The sequence below is a fragment of the Octopus bimaculoides genome, chromosome 22 (genome assembly GCF_001194135.2).
Source record: "Octopus bimaculoides isolate UCB-OBI-ISO-001 chromosome 22, ASM119413v2, whole genome shotgun sequence".
Lineage (NCBI taxonomy): Eukaryota > Metazoa > Mollusca > Cephalopoda > Octopoda > Octopodidae > Octopus > Octopus bimaculoides.
Window position 1 is genome coordinate 7789232 of NC_069002.1, and position 6715 is coordinate 7795946.

Genomic DNA, 6715 nt, shown 5'->3' on the forward strand with positions numbered 1-6715 from the left:
TATGTATGTATGTATGTATGTATGTATGTATGTATGTACTTATTGATCAGACCTCGTATGCATATACATATGTATGTATCTAAATATGTATGTATGTATGTATGGGGGATATACTCAGATGCAAAATTAAACACACATGGCTATATGTATATAGGACGAGCTTCTTTAAGTTTCTGTGTACCAAATCTACCCACAAGGCTTCGGCCGGCTTAAGACCACAGTAGAAGGCACTTGCCTAAGGTACTACGCAGTGGGACTGAACTCAGAACCATATGGTTGAGAAACAAGCCTGTTAATATATGGCTATGCAGTTCACAATCTAGCTTTTCAGCAACGGGATTTTGGATGTAGTCGCGGAGAACCTCGTTGTGTAAGTGTATTAACGCTTTATTTCTTGATATATAGATTGAAATGAATAAAAATAACAGGCATATCTCCTGAATTTATTGCATAGGATCTCATAAATGCACGCTCATACAAGGATATAGGCAATGTCCAGCCATATATTCAATGTCAGTGGCGAAATCTTTTATGTAGGAGAGTAACGAATTGCTCCTTTTCATGAAATAAAAACCCAATGTACAGAGATAATTCGAAGGATCTAATACCCATAAAATATAATGTTTATAGAACTACATTATCTTAAACGTATTTCCTCTTTTAAGATTGTAAAATTTGATTTAAAAGGTAGTTGACTATTATGTCTTGTAGGTCGACCACATTAAGTAGAGACACCTTCTTCATACCTTCGTTATTTTTATTGTTAATTCAGTTAAACAATGGTCTCATCTCTGTATTTTCACACTTTCTCCATATTCATGTTGTCTTTAATGGATCTATATTGTGTTACCCTAAGTGGTTTTCCATTATCGGAAACAATTTGAAACCGATTATTATTGCAAAATTTCTTCATGTTGTTTCCCCCCCCCCCGCTTGTTGTTTTTATTATTGTTGTTGTTGTTGTTGTTGTTGTTGTTGTTGTTGTTGTTGTTACAGACGTCCTATCTTGAAAGTTTCGAGTGAAATCCTCTTCGAATAATGTCGTTGTAGTTTGTAGCGTTGTAACAGTGGGCAGAGATACTGGTTGTGAAGGAAATGTAATCCACATTAAATATACAAGGGACTGGAATAAAATAATGATTGAGAGAAGAAAGAGAAGAAGAAGAAGAAATTATAAATCATAGATATATATATGTTTACTTTTATAATGATGTGATTGTCAAGCTTTTTTCATTAATATTATTATAGTATCGGGTATAGTGGTTTGCATTGCTGTAAGGTTTATAGAAGAAACGGCGTTCGACACCCGTAGGCGATGTTACGACTATTCCCGTTATCGAATGCACACTACACACATATATATATATATATAAGAGGCAGCGAGCTGGCAGACACGTTAGCACGGCGGGCGAAATGCTTAGCGGTGTTTCGTCTGTTGTTGCATCTGTCTTTGAGTTCAAATTCCGCGATGGTCGACTTTGCCTTTCATCCTTCGGGGCCGATAAATTAATTAATCGCCAGTTGCGTATTGGGGTCGATCTAATCGACGGGCCCCCTACCCTCAAAATTTTGGACCTTGTGTCTAGAGTAGAAACGTATATATATATATACACTCATACATATATATTTACAGAGATGTAGTGGGATAGGTATATATATATATATACATACATATGAGCGTCAACCAAATACATTCACTTCGTGCATCATTTTGACTTTTATTTCATTTTGTTCTCATGTTTGAATTGCCTATGTATGTATGTATGTATATATGTCTGTATGTATAGGCACTTGAATTGATGCTACAATAATGCACGATTAACTTGTTGACTCTGCTCTCGCGCATTACACCAATTTTGTTAGCATATTAAGCTTTCATTCACGTTTAAGAAAAAAAAATGAACATAAAAATAGAAAATATAAGCAAAAACCACCGAAGTAGCGAATGTAATTTAAACAGATGGACTGCAGCAAATAGAAACAAAATATTTTTTGCCCTTAGGTTGTTCTATATTTACATTTCTTTAAAAGCATATCAAGTACCCATAATTAGAATTAAATTGCTTTTCGAATCCTCTAACCACCAATTTATTGTGTATAAAATTCGTATTATTTTTTTTATGTCCCAAGTCTATATATACAAGTGCAGATACAATGCCAAATGAAATTTCTTGAAAGACTTTTAAAACCATTTTATTCACAAGGGTTTGAATTTATCTTAATAATTAAGACTTATTTTTAACGATAATAATGACAATAATACGTTTTTGTTTGATATAATCTGCTGCTACTGATAATAATAATAATAATAATAATAATAATAATCTTTCTTACTTAAGGCGCAATGCATGAAATTTTGAGAGAGGGGACCAGTCGAGTAGAACGACTCCAGTACGCAACTGGTTCCTAATTTATCGACTCCGAAAGGATGAAAGGCACAAAATTGACCACGGCGGAATTTGAACTCAGAACGTAGTAGAGTCAGACGAAATACTGTTAAGCGTCTCGACCGGCGTGCTAACGATTCTGTCAGCTCGCCGTCTTAACAAAAACAAAAACAACAACAACAATAATCCTTTCTACTTAAGGTATAAGACCTGACATTTTTATGGGGAGGGGTCTAGTCGATTACGTCGACCCCAGTGTTTCACTGGTACCTAATCTTTATTCTCATTATTTGTAGTTTATGGACACTCCTCTGTACTCTAAAATATTACGTTATATATTAAATATACAATAACCCCAATCACAAAAATGAGTTTCATAAAGAGGACATCATTTTGTATCTTTGATAAATTAAAAACAATATTGAAAGTAAGTGTCAGGATTCATTTACAGTTCATTTTACAACTCGTTCGTCATTCGTTTCTAACGCTCGGGACAAGACAATTTCATTCGTTATTCTCCGGGCTGTAACCATTCGTGCAACTGGATCCAACAACTTTTAGGGCCTGTTGCTGTCTGTACCTTTGCTCATTTCCCTTCTTTATTTCCCTTTGCAATTCTTCTGTTCAGAATGTCCTCAAATGACCAACTGCTACACATTTCCTGTCCTGCGCCGTGATTATTGTCTCTTTTCATTCTGCACCCAAAATAGGGGTAAATTTCTGAAAGAGACACTTCTCACCTCGCTACCGGAAGCCAGTCAATATTTTGCCAACGTCAACATAAATATAATAGTATATAGGCGTGGCCCAAATGATGCATCGTAACATAGTATGGGGAACCCGTTTATAAACAAGTGTGTATTGCTCTAATACTGCTTACTTTGTTACCTTATCCTTAGTTTTGAAGCCCAGAGACACACTCCTATATTACTAGACGTATCAGTTCTATATGCTTCACTCAGAGTTTCATAACTTGTTCTTTCGAGAGCAATTGGGAAACTCTCCCCGCTCTGCGAAACGAAGCTACGTCTTTTCCTTCCTGATGGATAAATTTCGGATGCAAGAACATACTTTAATGACATACCACTTTCTAGCAACTTATGGATATCTAAACTTCTCTTAGATTAGTATCACTAGCGAAAACAAAATGTGTGTTGCTGATTTTGTTTATGACGTGTAAATTTGTATTTTCTGATGTGAATTTAGTGTACTTGTGGTTGCTTTATTTTCATTTTCCGCTTGTTTTTTTTTTCTTTCAGCATTCTGTTTTTAAATTAGTTTTCGCATTTTCAGAGTCCATTTATTTTGAGGAGGCGTATCCAGTTTGTGCTGCTATTCTTGTAAGTATCTCACTCCCATTATTCTAGTAGTAGTAGAAGAAGCCATATTGCACAGTTCGTAATGAAAAGAAAAGAAAACGGTTAAAATAAAACAATATCTAAAAAAAACGGGTCTTCTGTTTATCTCAGATATCGGGATGTTTCGAAGGTTCTTGTTTGCAAAAATATTTTGTAAAAATTTATCCAGTAAAAAATTGGTAATAATCTAATATTCTGCTAGTAGTTTCTATTGGTGTGTGTATGCTTCTAAACGCAAAATACAACAACATCAACATCAACAACAACTGCAACACTAATAATGATAATAATGATGACGACGATGATGATGATCATGATGATTATGATATGATAAAAGCAAGAACAATAAGAATTAGTAATGTAAATTTCCAGGATAATACAAATATAATAATACAAAAGATATTGAAAACAAATATATAACGTATGACAGCAAATAATGGTTTCCAGTTTTGGCACAAGGCCAGCAATTTCGGGCGAGAAGGTAACCCCTGCGTTCAACTGATGCTTATTTTGTCGACACCATGAAGATGAAAGGCAAAGTCGACCTCGACGGCATTTGAACCCAGAACGTAAATATGGGCGAAAGGCCGCTAAGCATTTTGCCCGGCGTGTTAACGATTCGGCCAGCTGGCTGCCTTTATACCAAGAAATAATGATATTTACTTCCACCTTAGCGAAGGCGGAGGTATTGTTTTCAGTCGTGTTTGTTGTTTGTGTGTTTGTCCGTGGACAAGATATCTCAAGAACGGCTGGATGGATTCATATGAAACTCTCACGGACTTTTGGCCTTGTGAGATCGATCCGGTACCGGACAAGGATTCTAGATTATTTTTCCTGCTTTTTTTTTGTTACTAAATTTTTGAGAGCGGTCGGGTTCATTTTTAATATTCTCGGTTGTGAGAGCAGTCGTGTTTAGTTCAGATGTTCTCATTTTAAAAATCATCTCTGGCTAATCGTTGAGAGGACGTTGGTGTTGCCTTGACGGAGTTTTGCACTCTCTGAGTGCTATTCTTGTTTTTTTCTTTCACTTTGCCTTCACGAAGCACTATATACTGGTACGAGGCCAGCAGTTTTAAGGAAAGGTATGAGTCCATCACATACACCCCAGTGCTTCACTGGTGATTATTTTTTCGATTCTGAAATGAAGAAAAAGCAACGTGGACCATAACGGAAATCGAACTCAGAAAGTTAAGGTAGATGAAATACTGCTAAGTACATTGTTTGGCATGCTGGCAATCCTGCTAGCATGCAGGCTTTATAATAATAATGATGATGATGATGATATCCACAACATCAACAATTATAATAAAACTCATGGCTTTGTGCCTAGAGTATAAATAATAATAAAACTAGTAGTAGTCGTAGTAGTAGTAGTAGTAGTAGTAGTAGTAGTAGTAGTAGTAGTAGTAATAGTAGTAGTAGTAGTAGTAGTAGTAGTAGTAGTAGTAGTAGTAGTAGTAAAAGAATGCAACCAAAGACCTCCTAAATATATTGCGGAAAAGAGAAAATAACAATGTAAACAGAATGAAATAGATTGAGCAATAAACAAACATCAAAAAAAAAAATGTTAGGGAAACAGTTTAGCTGAAGAGCAACTTGAATATTCATGATGTTTGAATTGCTGAAGATTTTGACTGAAGAACGTGACACGATGACATGAAATAGTTCTCCGAATCACGTTAATGTTTTCATAAGAAATAAGGATGACAGTTTATTGTCTTTACGATCTGAGTTCAAATTTTGTCGAAGTCGGCTTTTCTTTTCATCCTTTCGGGCCGTTAATCTGCATAATAGATGCGACAGGATAGTCATCCAAGATTGTGGCGATCGATAACCAAATCTAGGGTAAGCGTTTGTTAGCCGACATCATCCGTAGACGAGTCAATTTCTAAGAAATTAATCCCATTAGATTTCAATTGGACTATTTATTATTGCTGCCGGGAGCTGGCGCCCCAATCGTCGTAAAGTCGGTCGGTCGTAAGGCAACAACGACCTCTATATATACATCCAAACACATACAATAGCACCCCGCCCCACACACATGCATACACATATACACTTACACACACGAACAGACATGCATACATGCTCACACACAAACACACTCACTCACACATACGGGTACATACACACATAATCGATGGACTTCTTTCAATTTCCGTTCTACAAAATCTATTCGTAAGGATTTGGTGGGCTCTGGGCCATAGAAGAAGTGACTTGCCTAATGTTCCCTGAAGCGGAGAACCGAACCCGAAACCACATGGTACAGAAGTAAACTTATTCACCACACAGTCCTTTATCTTGTATATCACCGACATAAAGTTCAATATATATTATTGTACTGGACATCACGTTATGAAGTGCTTTTTCACTTCAATGAAGTAAAATCACGTCTGTGTGAAATATCCATTACCTAACTATACACACACACTCACACACATACAAAAACACACACATATATATATTCACTTATATATTCTAACACACACACACATATATATATATAGATAGATAGATATGTGTATGAGAATATATAAATATTACGTATGCGTTTGTGTTAGTGATTATGTTTTTGTGTGTATATACGTATATATGCACATACTTACCTGCCAAGATAAATACATTCATAAATGTATACACATGTATACACATGTATACACAAGTATACACATGTATACACATATGCAGACGGAATAGAAATGTTTGTATGAATCATCCATAAAAAAGAATGAACAATTTGACCTTTGTAAATCTGTGAGGTTCCGTCAGACACTGATCAAAATTATTGACTCCAGAGTGGAAAAGATATATAGAATGTGTCTGTAGCATTTATGACTCTGCCAAATATATTAGCTCTGTGTGAAAGTGGGGATTATTACGTCCACACTTAATATACACCCATCTATCTATCTATCTATCTATCTATCTATCTATCTATCTATCTATCTATCTATCTATCTATATATATAT

At 35.5% G+C, this 6715-nt stretch overlaps 1 long non-coding RNA gene across 1 annotated transcript in view; it reads left to right on the forward strand.

Moving 5' to 3' along the window:
- Positions 1 to 3643: 3643 nt before the first annotated feature.
- LOC128250563 (uncharacterized) overlaps positions 3644 to 6715 on the forward strand; it is a 31065-nt gene continuing 27993 nt past the window's right edge. The window contains exon 1 of the long non-coding RNA XR_008266604.1: positions 3644 to 3727. This is a non-coding gene — a long non-coding RNA (uncharacterized LOC128250563). The remainder of the gene's footprint in view (positions 3728 to 6715) is intronic.